At 40.3% G+C, this 21,478-nt stretch overlaps 1 pseudogene; it reads right to left on the bottom strand.

Annotated features, from left to right (window-relative positions):
- Positions 1 to 21,478, bottom strand: part of LOC127671603 (zinc finger protein 431-like) — a 91,634-nt pseudogene that overhangs the window by 47,938 nt on the left and 22,218 nt on the right.

Raw genomic sequence — 21,478 nt, 5'->3', positions numbered from 1 at the left:
CATGTTTTGGAAATCATGTTCTCTATCCTTAGGTGTCATGATTTCATTCATATGCATAGCATAATTCCCAAGGACAATCTTCTCTTGGGCAGCTTGAGCCAGAATATGTGTCAACAGTCATATGTACAAACACAATGGATTTCAACAGAACTTCCATAGACAAAAGTTTAGAAGGTCATAAAAGTTCCATATCATTCACACTTTGAGAAGAATCATGGGACATTATGTCTTCCATTGTCTAGTATAGGGAAGCGCCGTCTCACATGAAACATTGAGCCAGGAGTTGAACATTCTGTTTTTCATATACTATTGTATGCTAGTCATGCTTACAAAATGTCCTCAAAATTCCTGTGATTACTGTCATATGGAGAATATGTCATTATACAAAATCGAAAAATGCCTGGATTTATAAAGATTCAATACTCATTCTGTCCAATATCAGTACTTGTTCAGACTTTCACTGAGTTATAATGTTTATCAACTGCCTGATAATCAATCCCAGGCAGTCAGCGCCATTTGAAGAAACAATTCTTTGTTGATGTTTTTTCACACCTCATTAAGATGTTTGAGAAAAATTTCATACATTTTTCTCAAAGAAATGAAATATTTTACATGCCATTTCTGAGAGAGAATTGTATTGTTAATGTTACTGTATACCTTATATTTTTCATCCTTGGCTAGTTGGTGCTTGTTTTGAAACAGTCCTATCTTGGATTACATTGTAAAAACACAAATGTATGTCTGTTATACTAATTGATGTAACAGGGTTAGATTACTATGAATGATACAGATGTAGCATTGAATTTGATTTATATTTTTTCAACTATATTATTTTTGGCCCATTTTATATATACCGAATTAAATGGAATCTTTAACACCATTTTTGAAATGGTTGGTATGTCACTGGCTTATAATAAAATCTTTCTATAGGGTTTATTGTACCATCTCAGTTAATATGAATACATATTTGCTTCATTCATATTAAATGGATTCTTTAACACCATTTTTGAAATGGTTGGTATGTCACTGACTTATAATAAAATCATGCTATGGAGTTTATTGTACTATCTCAGTTAATATGAATAAAAATTTGCTTCTTACGAATTAAATGAAATATTTAACGCCATTTTTAAATGGTTTGTATGTCACTGGGTTATAATAAAATCTTGCTATGGAGTTTGTTGTGCCATCTCAGTTAATATGAATAAAAATTTGCTTCATACTTTGGTTGAATTATGACTTTGTAAATTTGAATATTTTCAGTATTTTTCCAGACCTGTATATTGGGAAACATGAGTGCCTTTATACTGTGATATTCTATATTTGTTTGATACTGCATGGTAATGCCATGTCAAATGGATTTGGAATGTGTGTGGAGGTTGATTCTTCACTCTATTGTTACTACTATGGAAATAACATCCTGGGCTGTGACATTTCTTTGGAAGTCATTTGCTGCACATGAGCATTGGACTTGGATCCATACTATACTCATTATATCCAGACTGTAGGTCGAGCATAAAGATCCTTCAATAAATTTGAATTTGGTTTCGCCAAGACTGAGAGGTGAGAATCCATGTTGTTTTCTACAGAGACATCCTCTGTGTCCTTGGATCACAAATAGTTTTTCTTGAAATTTCTTTTCTTTCTACCTTAAGCTCATGTTATTGACTTGACATGGTGGAAAGAAGTTATACCAGACACCATTGTATCCTTCCTGATTATCAAGAGAGTCTTTTTTTCTTTTTCCATTAAGTTATAAGCTTGGATCGCAGTCTTAAGATATTCCCTACAGTACTTTATGAGTATGTAAAATAAAATGTTCTTCCATATCTCACAAATAATATTCCATAGCTTCAGTTCAATTTGTGGTTCCTTTATTTTGTGTTGGAGTCAGATATCTGATTTCATGTTGTGCTGTGTGGAATATGAGATAGACTCTATCCCATTTGCATTTCATAGAATAATCTCTAAAGTATTGGTATTGTATTTTCATTAACTGTTGGATATCATTTATTAATAAAACCTTTCTGTCCTGTTTGCTTCCCATTATTCATATACTGATTTTTGTTTCTTAAATCACTTGAAACAAGGTTTTATGTGGTGTAGAAATATGATTTCTTTAAAATATAGAAGCAGTTTTGAGTATCTGCACTCATCACTCTACATGGATAGAAAAACTTCCTCTTTCATGAATGAGATAAGCAATAGCAATGATCTTATTCATTAATCATAGATATTTGAAAGGCAATGTGATATCTATTGTACATCCATGCACCAATAAGCATAATTTCAGTTTCTTCATTACAAAGAGCATCTCAGTCAATTATAAGTTCCATGACTTATGTAGAAACTTCAACTTATTCTAATGAAAATATGTTTAGCTTAATTACAATTATGATTTTTAACCCATGAAACATTTCTTCAATAACACTTAAAATACATAGCTGGGCAGGTTTGATGATGATGATTCTTCCAAGTTGTACCCTTATAACCTTTAAATCATGAAACTCTGATTATAATAATGTCCTATATTTCATTCCAAGCTTCATTGCCCCATATACTGAACCATGATAACATGGAATACCAAAACAAAAAAAGAATTTCAATATTCTATATAAATTTTACACCCGAAGGACTTCTACAGTCTGAACTTGGGAAAGCAGGGTGTACCTCCCATATCTAACGGGCTACCTTTCTAAGAGGTGGTCTTCCATATCTACAAACATAGGTCAGACTTTGGCTGAATTCACACACCATTTTGGAATCCCTACCCCCCCGAGACCAGCACCTGTGGTATTTATGAAGCTCCTCATGAGCCATGTTGTCTGTACAGTCTGCACCTTCAATTGAAATGATGGCAGATCAATATGCCTACCCCAGACCCAAATCCATCCTGGCTTGTGAGAGGTCTGCGCTAATCAGTGCCATGGGGATCCATGATGGTTGCACTAAGAATGGTTAAGGAAGGCCCGAACTAACCAGAGATAGCACTGCCTGTCTCCAAAGTGTCCTGGTTCAGTCTGTGGGCCCAGACAAGTTAATAACAGAAATGACCAGGTGGTGAAAGAAAAATGCAAGAACATATACAACAGAAGACAAGGTAATTTGGCATTATCAGAACACAGTTCTCCTACCCTGGATACCCAAGCACACATGAAGAACAAGATTCTGACCTAAAATGTCACCTCATGAGGATGACAAATGTCTTTAATGAGGATTAAATTGATCCCTTTAATGAAATACAGAAAGCCACTGGCAAACAGGTAGAAGTACTTAGAGATGAAAAAACAAATCACTTGAAGAAATGGAAGAAAATAGAATTTATAAGGTAATGGAATGGAAAAGAAGAGAGTAAGACTTAAACTCAGAAGCCATAAATAAATCATAAATCTCTTCTGCACATTTATCAGAATCCAGACGCACACAGGTAAGCTTCCCTTGCCCCACCCATCTTCCCTGATCTCTGAGTCCCCTGCATCAAGCCAAATTTCACTCAGCAGTCTGAGAGCCCAGGAAGATCTCCATTCTCCTGCCACCTCTCCACACACTTTCATCTGAAACATAAAGAACTGGAGGTCCGAAAACAGATACAAGGATAAACATCACAATGCCCCACTGTCCAATCACAATGCCCCACTATCCCATCACAGTGCCCCACCATCCCATCACACTACCCCACCGTCCCATCACAGTGCCCCACTGTCCCATCACAATGCCCCACTGTCCCATCACAGTGCACCACTGTCCCATCACAGTGCACCACTGTCCCATCACAGTGCCCCACTGTCCATCACAGTGCCCCACTGCCTGCTTCTCTTCTTGTGAGCAATGACCCTACACTTACCAGGACCTAAATTCACACCTTGCCTAAGCTTTCCTCGCAGCATTTGCCTGCTTCTTCCTGTAATTCTAGGTGAATAGCTTGCATAGCCCATTTCTCAGGTGCAGTGGAGGTATAAATCTGAGCCACAAGGGGAAGGGTGCCCAAGCTATTAACTTTAAAGAGTGACTTTAGGAAACAAGAGTTTTGTTTGCTGGCTTCATGCTGAGCTCAGAGAAATTGCAGCTCCCTTTCACCAGAAGATAATTCTTTGATTTTCATGTTTCTCTTGTCAGAGATGCATTATTGGAAAAAGAGTACAACTGTCTCTGAGACATTTTAATAAATCTTCTTTCTACATACACAGAAAAATTCACTCTCTCTATGAGATATGTTGATCTAGAGAACCTCTGCTAACACAACTGCAGGTTTTTCCCCACCTTGCCATTGAGAAAGATGTGCTCACTAACAGTAGTGCTCCACAGTGTTTGTCATCTGCTCCCTGTCTTTTCCCTGAGCTTATTTCATACCTATCATCTGGTGGAAGAAAATTGTATGAAGCCGCAAAACACGTGTTTCCTAAAATCTCTCTTTAATGTTAAAAGCCTGGGCATACTTCCACTGATGGGCCAGCTTTATACCTCCACTACAATTCAAGTAACAGGTTATACACCTTGATTTCAGGAAGAAGAAGGGGAACTGCTGTGAGGAATTCTCAAGCAAGCTATGAAGGCAGGTCACGATGAGAGGAGGATCACGGCCCACAAAGGGGAGCAGAAAGCAGCTGAACAGCCTCAGTTGCAATGGTGTGCCCTCCTCCAGTCCTGGGTGGGAGTAAAGATGGATGAAGTTCTTGGAGGATAGGCACAAATGCTATGGAAGCACAAACCTGACCTCAGATATATGAGTGGTCTGACACAGGACTGGAAGCACACTCTAGCCTTGAGGAGGGGTAAGACTCACTAGCCAATCCAGGACACCAGGCAAACCTGACAGTCAGACTGTGAGGAGGGTCTTCCTAGTGCCTTGCTGCAAGTTCATTGTGGCTGCACAGGCTTGAATTGTTCTCTGTCCTGCTTTGAGTCCTGCTGTTGGATACTGTAGAAGAACTTCAAGTAAGTTTTGTTTTTGAGACTTGTTGAGCACAGGCTGTCTGCCCATGTTGATGAAGAAAAGTTAGATGAGAAGTAAGAGCTTGGGTGTTGGGCAATCCCTAGGGATGGATGGGACGCATTAGACAGATGTAGCCAGATGTTTGCATCTTAAAGGTCCCTTGGGTTGCTTCTCACTTGCTAGATCAGGCTGGGACCTCTGAATAACTTCACTATCAGGGCTGAATCTGCTCAAAACATTTGGACCAGGTGTTGATTGAAGAAATGTATGCTAAGCAGGCCGGTTAGAGACTAGGATATTAGGATTCTCATGTTCGTTCACAAGGTTTGTTTAGAAAACTGTCTCCAAACCGTAACAAAGGAGATAACTGTGGTGCACAACCAGCCACTTTGCACATGATCACAACAATAACAACAACAATAGCAACAGCAACAACAACAATAACAACAACAATAATAATAATAAATAAAACAGCTCAGTAGCAAGCTGCTGAAAGTGTCATTACAGTGTCATAATCAACATTAAAGCCTGGTGTGCCTGAAACCCCCATTTTCTAATTGAGGAAAGCATAGTTCAGCCACATGGGGCAGACGACACTGGGTGACAGCCATTTGAGATGGAAAAACACCTATGTACTTGCAGACAGGAGCCGAGCATGGCTGTCCTCTGAGAGGCAACACCAGCGACTGACTGAGACAGATGCAGATTCTCACAGCCAACCATTGGTCTCAGGTCATGGACCCCTATGGAGAGTTAGGGGAAGGATGGAAGGAGCCATAGGGGATGCCAATCCCTTAAGAAGACCAACAGTGTCAAGTACCCCCAGACCACTGGGAGCTGAGAGAGACGAAGCCATCAACCAATGAGCAAGGGCTGTTCCATGTCCTCAGGAACATAAGTAGCAGAGGACTGCATTGTCTGTACTCAGTAGGAGACAATACAGCTAATCCTGTAGAACCATGATGACCCAGAGAAGGAGAATGGGCAAGGTGAGGAGGTGGTCTGTGAGTAGATGAGAGGAATAGAGGTGAGTGTGATGAAGCACCCTCTCAAAGCAAATGGGAGTGGAATGGGGTAAAGAGCCCTGGGAGTGGAGACCAGAGAGTGGGGGCAACAATCGGAATGTTAATAAGTAAACCAATTAAAAACTAATTGAGAGAGAGAGAGAGAGAGAGAGAGAGAGAGAGAGAGAGAGAGAGAGAGAGAATGTTGGCTGGAGGGCTAGCCTTATCCAGCATGTCTTTCTAGGAGGCCCTCATGAATGGAGAATGACAAAGCTCCTTGTCAAACCCAGGAACATACTGGACAGAGATCGTAATAGCCTGGGCCTACTCCATGGGACCTTTTCCTGAGGCTATATTAGATTGAGAATAAAATATAGGTCCTTTGCTAAAGCCAGGAATGTGCTGGCAAGAGCTGGTAATGGTCTGGGGTCACAGCCTTCAGAATATTTTATATCCTCAGAACCCAACTCTGTCCACCATTTGGGGCTTTGGTTATCAGTTCTAAGGCACTTTAGGCTTGGGCAATGATGTTCCTGAGATAAGGTCTTTTCTCCTAGTGCAGAATTTTATGATAGCTTCTGCTGGCTTCCTGTTGATTTCCATTTTACCTCTGTAAGTAGTTCACAAGATGGCTTTCTTTTTTTTTTTTTTTCTTTTCTTTTTTTCCGAGACAGAGTTTCTCTGTGTAGCCCTGGCTGACCTGGAACCCACTCTGTAGTTCTGGCTGGCCTCCAACTCAGAAATTCCCCTGCCTCTGCCTCCTAAGTGCTGGGATTAAAGGCATGCACCACCACCACCCAGCAACAAGACGGTTTTCTTAAGAGATTTACTTAGCATAAGACATGGCTTCTGTAAGATCTCTTCACCACAACATTTATACATACTTTTATAATTTTAAAGATTTGTTTTAAAAGACTTATATGTATTTATATTCATATTTTTATCAAAAATGTATTTTATATTTATATAAACATATATTTATATTTTATAATCATATTTTTATTTTTTCTTTTTATTTAAAAGATATGTATATATAATACAGAAATACATAAACCAATATATGAATAAATACGTAAATATATATGCTATTCTTTTTTTTTAAGATTTATTTATTATTATATCTAAGTACACTGTACTGTCTTCAGATGCACCAGAAGAGTATGTCAGATCTCATTATAGATGGTTGTGAGCCACCATGTGGTTGCTGGGATTTGAACTCAGGACCTTTGGAAGAGCGCTATTCTTAAAAGCTTTATTTAGCATAAGGCATGACTTCTGTAAGACTTCCACCCCACAACTTTGATTCTTTTTTCTTTTTAAAGATTTATTTTATATACAAGTATATATGTATATATGTACCATAAATATGGACTGTTTCCTTTCCCTATTTAAATTATGCCTATTTCATTTACATATTTTATTAGCATACAGAATAAAATCTGACAGGAGACATTGCAAGTCTCTGCAGATATCCACTAAATATCAATAAGGCTGCCTCACTTGGTGACACTTTAGGTAAAACCGCACCACAAGTATTCAATGTGTGCATCGAATGCATGGGGAGCCATCACCTGCGTTCCCACAATGCCATCACCACTCACAACCATTTATGGGTGTGCACAGCTCAAGGAATTCTTACAAAATGGCAGAACCACCATGATTGTGGATGTCACTGACAGGGGTGGAGGGCGGGGTCAGCGTGTCTTGGCGAGATTGTGGGCATCACTGACACAGGAGGTGGGCGGAGCTCAGTGAGACTGACTGTCATTGTGGGCATCACTGACAAGGGAGGTGGGTGGGGCTTCATGTTTTATAAGCCTTACTACTGTTGTTCTTTCTTAAAGTTTAACCCCTCAGTAGGCTAAATCATGTACCAGTCTAGAGAGCAGTCACAAAGCACTTAGTGTGAAGAGGACAAATAATTATCATTTCTTACAGTTTGCTCTCTGAAACTCATTTTATAGGAAGTGTGTGTAGGAAATAAGTACTGCACAGAAATACTGACCATCATGTTTTTCCTTGAATATTCAACATTTTCTTTAATTCACACCACTTGGAACTTTCAACAGAGGTGGGAAGTCTCCAGTAATACTTCTTGGATTCACTGAATGACTCATCCCTGAGCACCAGGCTGTTCTGTCAGTATTTAGGAGTGCACCCTGCGTTCGATTCAAGTCCCATTGCAGCTTGCTGGGCATAATCTGATTTGGTTGTCAAAACGATAGAACCAAGAAATCACAGACACACTTGGAAATGATTTCAGCGCGCAAGCCAACACCCATGGAAAACTTGGCTGTGTGGGAAATTCACAGTTAGTTGAGCCCTGAGAATGCAAACATGGGCACTGAACATTGGCATTCCTTTCTGGTGGAAAAGCAGCCCATGGTGACACGTGCTGGGAAGAAGTGTCAGTGCATGGCGCTCAGAGGCAGAGCTGTGGAACTAGGAAGCTTTGGAACTTCTGGATCCTTCCTTGGTCCCTGGTCTAGCTGTGGTCTCTACAAGTATGGACATGCAGACAGTGGAACTAACTATGGACCTGCCTTGCCAGGATTGCAAGACTCACATAAAACTCGGGGTGAGTGAGTCAGTCAATCATGGTTGTCCTGTGCTTTCCCCATCAAGTATACTCTTGGGCCATGGCAGCAAGGCAACAGGGAAACTACAGCTTCATGAAAAGACCAGCAGAGACAGAATACCAGATGAATACTTGTCTGTGCCGTCTGGAACATCATAGAAGATCAGAAAGGAAAGCAGCTGCAAGGAGATTTGTGTTTGCACTGAGTTTGTTGCATTCCATAAGGGGGGGGATGTGTCACAAGTCTTGGCACACTGGTAGGGCTGAATGGGTTATTTTCCTAAGGTAGACAGAATGAAGTTTGCTTTCTGAAAAGTCAGGAGGCTTAGTGGGGCAGAAAACAAACTGAACCCATGGCACCTGCCATGCATCTCCTTCCTTGAATCCGGGCACCAGGCATTTTGGTCAGGCTTTAGCAGCACACCTTCCAGACCCTGAGCTCCGGCAGAATTCTACCTCTGTTCACCTGGCAGAGTCCAATCCTGTCAGCACAGCGAATGTTCAGAGGAACAAAAACACATATGAGTTTCAAATCACCTTCGGAAAACAACTCAGGCCTGCTGACAGCCTAGAAGAACTTGGCTTGGGGGACAAGTCATAGCTAACTAGAGAAGGGAGCCCACCATGTGACCACTGAGGTCCCCACCACGTGGAGTGCCAGTGCCACAGCACCCCCTGTGGTGAAGTAGTATATGGGCTGCAGCTCTGTAGGAGAACTGAGGATCTGAAAAAGGAGACTTTAGCCTTCTTGCCAGGCTTCATTCCTTGGCTCTGGCTCTTGTATTGCCCTCAACAACCACAACCATCCTGCATGATAGTGGTTTCTTGGAGGGTCCAAGCCAATTCAAATAATATAAAATAATAAAATAACAACCCTACTATGAATTACATCAGATTGGCCCCTATCTGTTATTTTGTAGATCACTAACATTTCCCTAGCACTATACATCTCTTCTTACCTTGTTGGAACTCACTTTGTAGACCAGGCTACTAACAGAGATCCACCTGCTTGATTCACTCCCATAGTGTTTGGATTAAAGGTCTTGAGTTGCCACACCAAGCAGAAGACACTTACCTTTAATCCAGAGATTGAATCTGGAGCACACACCTTTAATTTGGGCCACACCTTCATCTTGAGGCCTATATAAGAACACAGAGGAAGTAAGTTTTCACATTGCCTGCTTGCTCTCTCCTAGATAGCAAGTCTTAGGACTTCCCTGGCATTATTGCTTACTTGTCTGTGATTCCATCTTCTACTGAAGACATGCTGAGACATCCAGCCTCAGGGACTGAGAACTTCTGGATTTTTGGACTTTGCTTCCCATGCAACTGTTGTGGGTGTTAAACCCACAATAATAGCATCTATTTGTATTGCCTAATAGAGGCAAAATTCTGCCTGCATGACTGCATCATGTAAGTCATTTTAATATAATCCCCTTTCAGGAAAGACAGGGTGACTGAGAGATCATTCTATGTGATCTTTTACTCTTTAAAACAGGTACCCGAGTAGATTTACTGACCCATGAGCACTTCCCCCATTGCCTGTTTCATCAGTCCACTATAATTTAACTCAAGACAATTGCATCCAGAGTGGTAGGATCTTAATTTGAGAAGCTTCACTCCTTTCTTGTTTGCTTGTTTGAATATTTTAGCCTAGGTTTTAATCTGTAGCCCTAGCTGTCTTGAAACTAGGTCTGACTACCAGGTTGGCCTTGAGATTAGAGATCCAACTGCTTCTACTTCTATCCCCAATCTGCTTCTTTTCTATAGGTGCTGAGACTAAAGTATTGCTTCGCCTGACTGGGCAGAATTTTGCCTCTATTAGGCAATACAAATAGATGCTATTATTGTGGGTTTAACACCCAATATTCCACAGTGTAATGCTCAGGAGGGTATAATTAAGTAACAGGAGATTTCTTTGTATTTGAAGTTCAAGGACTTGCCCTCAGCGTTCCATGGATAACCTGAAGGTTCTGAGGGAGTACCTTCTAAGTTTTGTCAAAAACACAGCAGATTCGGAAGAACATGGACTGCGGAGTGTTTGTGATTTGCCATCCCTGACTAAAAGATCTTCCACTTCTGAGCCATGTTTTTTCTGTGGAGAGTCAAGGCACTGCTCTGAGGATGACTGGTTTGCAGATTGATATCTATACTCCTTTTGTGTATTTGAGAGCTTGGACTACCTGAGATACTACCAAAGATTGAATTGTGCTATGAAGAAGAGCACAGAGATCTCCCCTAGGTGAGAGTCCGAGGGAGACACATGTGGCTTCAGGAGATGTAAACAACAACAACCAAGACAAAGATATAGAGGAGGTAGACCAAACCTCACCAAGTTTGCTGAGGGAAAAAGGGCTAGAACTTGAGACCTATGATGGTGGAGTCTGCCCTGACCAGCATCCTGCTTCTGACAGTCCCAGGAACCTAGGATGCTGGGCATGGCTTCAAAAGGCTTTTGGCCAAAAGAAGAAGAAGTGAACAAGCCACCCAGAATGCTGTTTGGAATCCAGGAGCCCTGATGCCTGCTAAGACCTGAAATTAGGGGATCTTCTGTCAGCTCCTCTATTAAAACAAAGGCACAAACAAGGCAGTTGCGTCTTTGCAGCCATCTGGTGTTTGTTTGCTTGTTTCTTTACATCTTTCTTAATAAAAGTGTTAAAAAGCTGGATATTTGTGTTCTTATTTAAATGGCCCAAGGGAAAATATGGGGGCTAGAGTGGACCCAGATGAGGATATTCTATTCTTTCCTACCTTTGGTTACAGGAGTAACTGGTGGTTTGTTTTCAAAAAGTCCTTAGGTGACTTTGACATCCTGGTTTTCATGTGTGCTGAGACATAAAAGAACCAGCACACAGGAAGTAAACTTGAGCACTTTGGGAAACCACTCTGATTAATCAACCTGGTTGAGGAGTGATCTACCCAGATGCTTCCTTTACAAATTAATCTAGGGGCCTTCAACTTCCATTTTACACCCTCTTCCTTCTGTGTAGACTAGACTAGAGCTGAACTCAGATTTACTTTGCTTTATCTCTCTAGTATGGGGATTAGAGGCCTGTGCCACGACTTCTACACAGGAGATTCTTTCTATTTTCAGGAATTTCCTTTCAAAATTTCTGCCTCACAAGGGAAGTCACCTGCAGAAACTGGACAGGCTAAGTTGGAAGCTCAGGACAGTGCTGGACCTAACAGAAAACCCAGCTCCCTAGCCTCGAGAGTGTGTCTTTTAAGTGCTTCCAGTCTTGGAAAAGCTTCACCTCTTACAATCCTTACATCTATTGTTGCTCTTCCTAGCAGTTGAGTCCCTCAGTAGGCTAAGCCATGTACCAGGCTAAAGAATGATTTCTTACATTTGACTCTCTGAACTTCATTTCTCAGGAAGTGTATGTGGGAAAAAATAGACACTGCACAGAATTACTGACCAGCATGTTTTCCTTTGAATATTCAACATTATCTGTAATTCACATCACGTAGAACTTGCAACAGAGGTGGGAAGACTCAGGTAATACATCTTGTAATCACTGAGAGAATCACTCATCCCTGGGTATCAGGCTGTTCTGTCACTATTTAGGAGCGCACCCTGGGTTTGAATCAAGTCCCATTGCAGCTTGATGGGCATAATCTGATTTTGTTTTCAAAATGATAGCACCAAGAAATCACGGACACAGTTGGAAATGATTTCAGCTCCTGCAAGCCAACAGCCATGGAAAACTTGACTGTGTGGAAAATTCACAGTTAGCAGAGCCCTGAGAATGCAAACCTCGGCACTGAACATTGGCATTTCTCTCTGGTGGAAAAGAAGCCCATGGTGACCCCTGCTAGAAAGAAGTGTCAGTGCCTGGAGCTCAGAGGCAGAGCTGTGGAACTAGGAAGCTTTGGAGCTTCTGGATCCTTCCTTGGTCCCTGGTCTAGCTGTGGTCTCTACAAGTCTGAACATGCAGACAGTGGAACTAACTATGGACCTGCCTTTCTAGGATTGCAAGACTCACATAAAACTCGGGGTGAGTGAGTCAGTCAATCATGGTTGTCCTGTGCTTTCCCCATCAAGTGTACTCTTGGGCCATGGCCCCAAGGCAACAGGGAACTGCAGCTACATAAAAAGACCAGCTGAAACAGGATACCAGTTGAGCACTTGTCTGTGCCATCAGGAAAATCAGAGAAGATCAGAAAGGAAAGCAGCTGCAAGGAGATTTGTGTTTGCACTGAGTTTGTTGCATTCCATGAAGGGGGGGGGGTGTCACAAGTCTTGGCACACTTGTAGGGCTGAATGGGTTATTTACCTAAGGTAGACAGAATGAAGTCTGCTTTCTGAAAAGTTAGCAGGCTTAGAGGGGCAGAAAACAAAACAAACCCATGGCACCTGCAATGCATCTCCTTCCTTGAATCCGGGTGCCAGACATTTTGGTCAGGCTTTAGCAGCACACCTTCCAGACCCTGAGCTCCGGCAGAATTCTACCTCTGTTCACCTGGCAGAGTCCAATCCTGTCAGCACAGCGAATGTTCAGAGGAACAAAAACACATATGAGTTTTCAAATCACCATTGGAAAACAACTCAGGCCTGCTGACAGCCTAGAAGTACATAGCTTGGGGGACTAGTCATAGCTAACTAGAGAAGAGAGCCCACCGTGTGACCACTGAGGTCCACACCACCTGGAGCACCAGTGCTGCAGCGCCCCCTGTGGTGAAGAAGTATAAGGGCTGCAGCTCTGTAGGAGAACTGGGGATCTGAAAATGGAGACTTTAGCCTTCTTGACAGGCCCCATTCCTTGGCTCTGGCTCTTACATTTCCCTCTACGACCACAACCATCCTGCATGACAGTGGTTTCTTGGAGGGTCCAAGCTAATTTAAATCATATAAAATAATAAAATAACAACCCTACTATGAGTTACATCAGATTGGCTCCTATCTGTTATTTTGTAGATCACTAACATTTCCCTAGCACTCTACTTCTCCTCCCACCTTGTTGGAACTCACTTCATAGACCAGGCTACTAACATAGATCCAGCTGCATGATTCACTCCCATAGTGCTTGGATTAAAGGTCTGAGTTGCCACATCTAGCAGAACACACCTTTAATCCAGAGATTGAATCTGGAACACACACCTTTAATTTGGGCCACACCTTCATCTTGAGGCCTATATAAGAAAACAAAGGAAGATAGTTTTCACATTGCATTCTTGCTCTCTCCTAGGTAGCAAATCTTATGACTCCCCTGGCATTGGAGCTTACTTGTCTGTGATTCCATCTTCTACTGAAGATTAACTGAGAAATCCAGCCTCAGGGACTGAGAATTTCTGGATTCTTGGATTTTGCTTCCCATCCAGTTGTTGTGGAATAAGGCAGACTGTATCATGTAAGTCATTCTAACATATCCCCTTTCAGGAAAGAGTGAGTGAGAAATCATTCTATGTGATCTTTTGCTCTTTAAAACAAGCACTCCAAGTAGTTTTACTGACCCATGTGCACTTCACCTATTGCCTGTCTCATCGGTCCACTATAGTGTTTGCCTCTAGACAATTGTATCCAGAGTGATAGGATCTTAATTTGAAAATCTTCACTCCTTTTTTGTGTGCTTGTTTTATTTTTTGAGCCTAGGTTTTCCTGTGTAGCCCTAGCTGTCTTAAAACTAGGTCTGACTACCAGGCTGGCCTTGAGAACAGAGATCCACCTGCTCTTCCTCTATCCCCAATCTGCTCCTTTCCTTTAGCTGCTAAGACTAAAGTCTTGCACCACCAGACTGGGAAAAATCTTGCCTCCTTAGGCAGTGCAAATGGAAGGTAGGATAGTGGGTTTAAAACACAATTTTCCACAGTGTAATGGATGGGATGGTATAATTAACTCACTGGAGACTTGTCTATATCAGAAGGCCAAGGACTTGCCCTCAGCATTCCATGGATAACCTGAAGGTTCTGAGGGAGTACCTTCTCAGTTTTGTCAAAAATACAGCAGATTCTGAAGAGCGTGGATGGCCGAGTGCATGTGACTTGCCAACCCTGAGTACAAGATCTTCCACATCTCAGACACTTTCTTTCTGTGGAGAGCCAAACCACAGCTTTGAGGATGGCTGGATTCTAATTGCAAGTCTTAGCAGGCATCAGGGCTCCTGGACTCGAAACAGAGTTCTGGGTGGCTTGTTCACTTCTTTTTCTACTTTTGGCCAAAAGCCTTTTGAAGCTATGCCCAGTATCCTAGGTTCCTGGGACTCTCAGAAGCAGGATGCTGGTCAGGGCAGTCTCCACCATCACAGGTCTCAAGTTCCAGCCCTTTCTCCCTCAGCAAGCTTGGTGAGCATTGATCTACCTCCTCTATACCTTTGTCTTTGTTGTTTACATCTTCTGATGCCACACGTGGCTCCCTCTGACTCTCAGTCTGGAAGACCTCTGTGCTCTTCTTCAAGGCACAATTCAATCTGCTGCTGTATCTCAGGTAGCCCAAGCATTCAAATACATAGTAAAAGGAGTATAGATCCCAATCCACAATCCAGCCATCCTCAAAGCTGTGGTTTGGCTCTCCACACAAAGAATTCTATTCTTTCCAACCTTCGGTTACAGGAGTAACTGGTGGTTTGTTTTAAAGAAGTCATTAGGAGACTTAGACATCCTGGTTTTCATGTGTGCTGGGACATAAAAGAAACAGCAAATGGTGAACAACATTGAGCACTTTGGGAAACCTCTCTGCTTAATCAACATGGTTGAGGAGTGATCTACCCAAATGCTTCCTTTACAAATTAATTGGGGCCACCTGCAACTTCCATTTTACCCTTCTTCAGTCTGTGAAGACTAGATTAGCCCTGAACTCAGATTTACTTTGCTTTGTCTGTCTAGTATGGGGAATAGAGGTCTATGCCACCACTTCTGCACAGGAGAATCTTTCTATTTTCAGTAATTCCCTCTGCTTCACAAGGGAGCTCACCTGCAGAAAGAGGACTGGTTAAGTTGGAAGTTGTGGGCAATGCTGTCCCTGACACAGAAAAGACTGCTCCCTGGGCTTGAGAGGGTATCTTTTATGTGCTTCCTCTCTTGGAAGAGCTTCACATTTTACAAGCCTTACTTCTATTGTTGGTCTTCCTTACAGTTGAATCCCACAGTAGACTAAGCCATGCACCAGGCTAAAGAATGATTGCACAGCTCTCAGTGTCAAGAGGACCATTAAGTATCATTTCTTACAATTGGCTCTCTGAACTTCATTTCTCAGGAAGTGTATGTAGGAAATAAAGTAAACATTGCACAGAAATACTGAATAGCATGTTTTCCTTTGAATATTCAATATTTTCAATACTTCACATCACCTGGAATTTTCTACAGAGGTTGAAAGACTCAGGTAATACATCTTGGAATCACTGAATGACTCATCTCTGGGCACCAAGCTGTACTGTCAGCATTTAGGAGCACACCCTTGGTTTGAATCAAGTCCCATTGCAGCTTGGTTGGCATAATCTGATTTGGCTGACAAAATGAAAGCACCAAGATACAAAATCACACACGTAGTTGGAAATGATTTCAGCTTGCAACAAGCCAACCGCCAAGAAGAACTTGGCTGTGAGGGAAATTCGCAGTTAGTAGAGCCCTGAGCTTCCAAAGATGTGCACATACAATTGGCATTCCACTCTGGATGAAGAACAGCCCCACAGCATCACCTGCTGTGAAGAAGTGGCAGTGCCTGGAGCTCAGAAGCAGAGCTGTGGATCAAGGGATCCTTGGTCTCTACTCCAGCTGTGTCCTCTACAAGTGTGGACAAGCCAACAGGGAGACTAACTATGGGCCTGCCCTTCCAGGATTGCAAGACTCTCCTAAAACTCCGGATGTATGAGTGAGTCAACTGGGGTCGTCCTGTGTTTTCCCTGTCTGTCAAGTGTACTCTTGGACCATGGCCCCAAGGCAACAGGGAAACTACAGCTAGATGAAATGACCAGCTGAGGCAAAATACCAGTTGAGCACTTGTCTGTGCCATCTGGAAAATCTTAGGCAAATAGAAAGGAAAGCAACCGCAAGGAGATTTGTGTCTGCACGGAGTTTATTACATTGCGTGAGAGGGGTACAGTGTGGGAAGTCTTGGCACTTTTGTAGGGCTGTAGGTGTCATTTACCTATGGTAGAAAGAATAAAGTCTGCTTTTTGAAATGTCAGAAGGCTGAGCTGTCAGGAAAAAAATCTCTGCACCTGCAATGAATTTCCATCCTCAAACCTGGGCACCATGCGTTTTGGTCAGCCTTTAGGAGCACAAGTTCCAGAACCAGAGCTCCTGCAGAATTCCACCTCTGCCTGCCTGTCACAATCCAATTCTGTCAGCACAGCGAATGTTCAGAGGAACAAAAACACATATGAGGTTTCAAATCACTTTCGAAAAATAACTCAGTCCTGCTGACAGCCTAGCTGAACTTTGCTTGGGGGACAAGTCATAGCTACTAGAGAAGGGGATCCAAGGTGTGAGCACTGAGATAATCACCACCTGGAGCACCAGTGCCTCAGCGCCCTCTGTGGTGAAAAAGTTGCTGGGCTGCAGCTCTGTAGGAGAACTGAGGATCTGTAAAAGGAGACTTGAAAAAAAACATGAAAGAATTCTTAAATATCTGGAATTTTAGAGGAATAATCTCAAGCAAGTGATGACAGCAGTGATGCATTTGAAATTAATTATTGACTTACTAAACAAATAAAGATAGAATGGATTAGGTAGTATTCATTCTGTTTCTATCATGGTTTCATAGGTGGTCCCCACAATAAATTTCTTTGTATGGAAACAAACAGAATATCAAGTTCATCCACATGAAAAGGAACTTTTCATTTCAAGAAGTGATAACACCATTCCATTCCACAATTTTGGCAAAAGATGATGTAATAAGGACCAACATTGATCCCTCTCTGGTTAATGACTGTGAGTCCATTTATATTACCAAAGAAGGTCTTAAATATCACAACATTGCTGCATTATAAGACAAAGGCTTTGAAGCCAAATATAAGAAGTTCCTGGAGGTCCTTAAAGAGGAAATGGCTAAATCACTTACAGAATTCCAGGAAAACACAAACAATTGGAGGAAATCAATAAATACCTCAAAGTCACCCAGGAAAACAGAAACAAAAAAAGGGGGTGAAACCAATAAATTCTATAAATAAAGAAATCATAAACCAAGCGTTGAAGGAAAAAAACTACTAGAGACCAAGAAATACAAAAAATGAAGCAAACACAAACTGAGGGAATACTGCAAATAAAAGTTTAGGAGTGCACATTGGAACAAGAGGCAAGGTTCAGTGAGAGAATACAGAGATGGAATACAAATCTCAAGCATTAAAGATACAATAGAAGGGATGAACTCATCAGCCAAAAAATATTGAATCTAACACTTCCTGACATAATATCCACAAAATGCAGGACATTGTGAAAGATCAAAGCACTAGAAGACTAGCAATAGAGGAAGAACTCTAGATCAAAGTCTCAGAAAGTGTTATCAACAAAATCATACAAGAAAAATTCCCTAACCTAAAGAGGAAGATGCCTATCAAAGTACAAGAATCATCAAAACACCACACAGAATGGACCATGAAATGTAGTCTCTTCCCTGAATAATAATCAAAACATACAATGCAAAGAACAAATACTAAATGCTACAAAAGTATGAAAGCCAAAAAACATATAAAGGAAGATCTGTTGAAATCACAGATGACTTCTTATTGAAGCGTCTTAATACCAAAAGGATTTTGCACACACGTACTGCAGAAAGTTAGGATGTCAAGATTATTATATGTAGAAAATATTTAATCCCCGCAAATGGAAAAATAAGATAGTCTGTGATAAATTCAAATTTGAACAATATCTGTCTAAATATTCAGACCTACACAAAGTGATACAAGAAGAATCCAATCCAAAAAAGTTAATGATACAGAGGTATTAAAAAATCTTGTGTTTTATGCAAAAGGGAAAACACACACACACACACACACATACACACAAACACACACACACACTCATAGACACACACACACATACACACACCAGTACCAATAAAACCGGCCATTGCAACAACAAAAACAACAAAGTTCCAGGAGTTAACAATCACTGTTCATTAACTCTTTCAATATTTATAATCTCAGTTCACCAAATAAAAGGACACAGTCTAACCGAATGTATGCTAACACAAACCTATCCTTGTATTTTATACAAGAATTACAGCTCAGCATCAAGAATAGGCGTTGCTTCAAGGTAAATACATATATAATTATTATATATATATATATATATATATATACATATATATATATACATATGTATGTATATGTATATATGTATATTGAATATATATTCAAATCCAATTGACCAAAGAAGCAAGCTAGTGTAATCATCTTAAAATTTAGCAAATTATATTTTAACCAAAAAAATAATGTAAAGAATTGGAGAAGTACACTAGGTATTCCTCAAAAGAATAAATATCACCACAAATGTCATTGAAATTTTTAATATCTTTGCCTTAAACACATGATCACCAACCATTGTAAAAGAAATATTTATAAATCTAAAAGCACATAATAACCCTCATGCGCTTATGCTCAGTTATTTCAATACCACTCTCTCACCAATGGACAAATTCTCCAGACCAAAACTAAACAGAAATAATACAGCTATCTGACAGCATGGACATGAATCCCGCTGATATTTAGAGATCATTCTATTGCAATATAAGATAATATACCTTCTGCTCACCACCTCATGAAACTTATGTATAAACTGAACACATATTCAGACACATTGATAGGCTTTATATGCACAAGAAAATTGGAACAACACCAGGTGTCTTGTCAGACCACCATTAATTACAGCTAGATATCAACAAAACCAGAAAGAACAAAAGACTGACAAACTCAAAGAAGCTGCCCACACATTACTGAATGAAAAAATATGTTAAGGCAGAAACAAAGGTACGCAGTAGAGGTTTTCCAGAATTCAATGAAAATAAATATGCAACATGCACAATTCTATTTAACACAATGAAGATAAAAGTAGTGCCTAGAAAAACTTCATAGCACAAATGTTTACATTAAAAAAAGTGGAGAGCTCACATATTGGCAATTGAAGAGCACAATTTTAAGTCTAGAACAGAAAGAAGTGAATGAGCAATTATAAAATGGAGTAGACATCAAGAAATTATCCAACTGGGGGCTGAAATCAATAAAATAGAAAAGAATCACTGAATCACGGATTTGGTCCTTTGAGAAAGATACACAATATCAAAATTTCTGAAATCTAAAATGAAAATGGGGAAAATAACAGACAATGAAGAAATTCAGAGAATAATAGAGATGTTTTTAAAAACCTGTACTCCAGGGAATTGAATATTCTAAAAGAAATAGGTAATTCGCTGGGTAGAATTAATTTACCATAATTAAATTAAGAAAAACATTTTAAAAAGAACTCTTTATTTATTTATTTAATATATACAGACCAAAACATCTCACTAGATGATGAAATTTCTCTTACAATATCCAACACCACTTTATGGAAAAATTCTTGGAGTAAATAAGCACATAAGGGAAATACACATACTAACATCACATTACAGCAAGGGAATAGCCAACATTAAGTTAAATGGACAGATATTACAATCAGTTCCCCTAATTCACAAACAAGAAAAGGTGTTTCCTTCTCTTTGTATCTATTAAAAGTACTATCAAAAAATTTCACTAGAATAAAATAACTGAAGAGGATGAAATCAATATGAATTAATAAGTAGTAAGTAAAATTACATTTATTTGAAGATGACATGGTCATATGCATAAGTGAACCAAAATTTCCCAAAGGCAATTCCTGAGCTGATAAACATGTTCAGAAAGTTGTTGGATACACAACTAACTAAAAAAATCCAAAAAAATATAAATCAATGGCTAAGCTTTTGGGCATATTTTTGTGGTGCAGATTAATGAGTAGCAAGTTTACTATAAAAGATTCTTATCATTTGCATTGTTCTGGTGTTTGAACTGTGTTGAAATTCAGTGGATCCCATAACATAAATGCTTTGTCACATAGCTAACATTCATAGAATTTCTCTCCAGCATGAATGATTTCATAATTATGAAGAATATAGAGGTGTGCAAAGGCTTCATTGTAATAAACACATTCATGAGATTTCTCTCTAACACATATTCTTTCATGAAAATAAATACTACAGGATTGTGCAGTCTTGATAACATTAAATGAACTCAGTGTTACTTTCTTTCGTTTCCATTGCTATGAAAAGTCATCATGAACAAGGCAACTCCTATAAAAGCAACCATTTAATTAGGGCTGGATTACCGTTTCAGAGGTTTAGTCCATTTTCATCACAGCAGCAAGAAAGACAGAAATGCAGATAGACATGATGCTGGAGAAGAAGCTGAGAGTTCTGCATCTTTACTCAATGGCAGCTAGGAAGAGACTGTCTTCTATGGACTTAATAGGAGGGTCTCTTCAGCACTGGAAGTAATTTCAAAGCCCACCTCCAAAGTGATGCACTTCCTCCAACAAGGACAAATCACTTCATAATCCCACTCACTTGCCTTGGCATATTAAAATTACTACGTTCCACTGTCTGGCCACCATATGATTGTTCAAACACATGAGTGTATATGGATCATACTTAACCATGTAGAATACATGAGCTCCTATTTCAAAAATCCCCATTGTGTATAGCAGTCCCAAAATGCTGAGTCCAAAGTTCAAAGACTCCTCTGAGATTAATACTATCCTGTAATAGTAACCATGTTCAAACACATAAAAGTGCACCATATACTTCCATATTCACAGTATATACTTCACCATTCATAAAGGCAACATAAGGAAATAGTGGCCCTAAATAAGACCCAAGCCAACTGAGCAATCTCTAAACTCTGCATCTCCTTCTCTCTTGTCAAAGTGTTCTTCAGTTCTCCAACTCCTTTCTGCTTTGTTCAATGCAGCAGCATTATTTCTCCTTGAGTGGTTTTATTCCCTGAAAGCAGTTTT

The sequence above is a fragment of the Apodemus sylvaticus genome, chromosome 21 (genome assembly GCF_947179515.1).
Source record: "Apodemus sylvaticus chromosome 21, mApoSyl1.1, whole genome shotgun sequence".
In the NCBI taxonomy this organism is placed as follows: Eukaryota; Metazoa; Chordata; class Mammalia; order Rodentia; family Muridae; genus Apodemus; species Apodemus sylvaticus.
The sequence above is the reverse complement of the archived record's forward strand: the minus strand, read 5'-3'. Positions and strand labels throughout refer to the sequence as shown.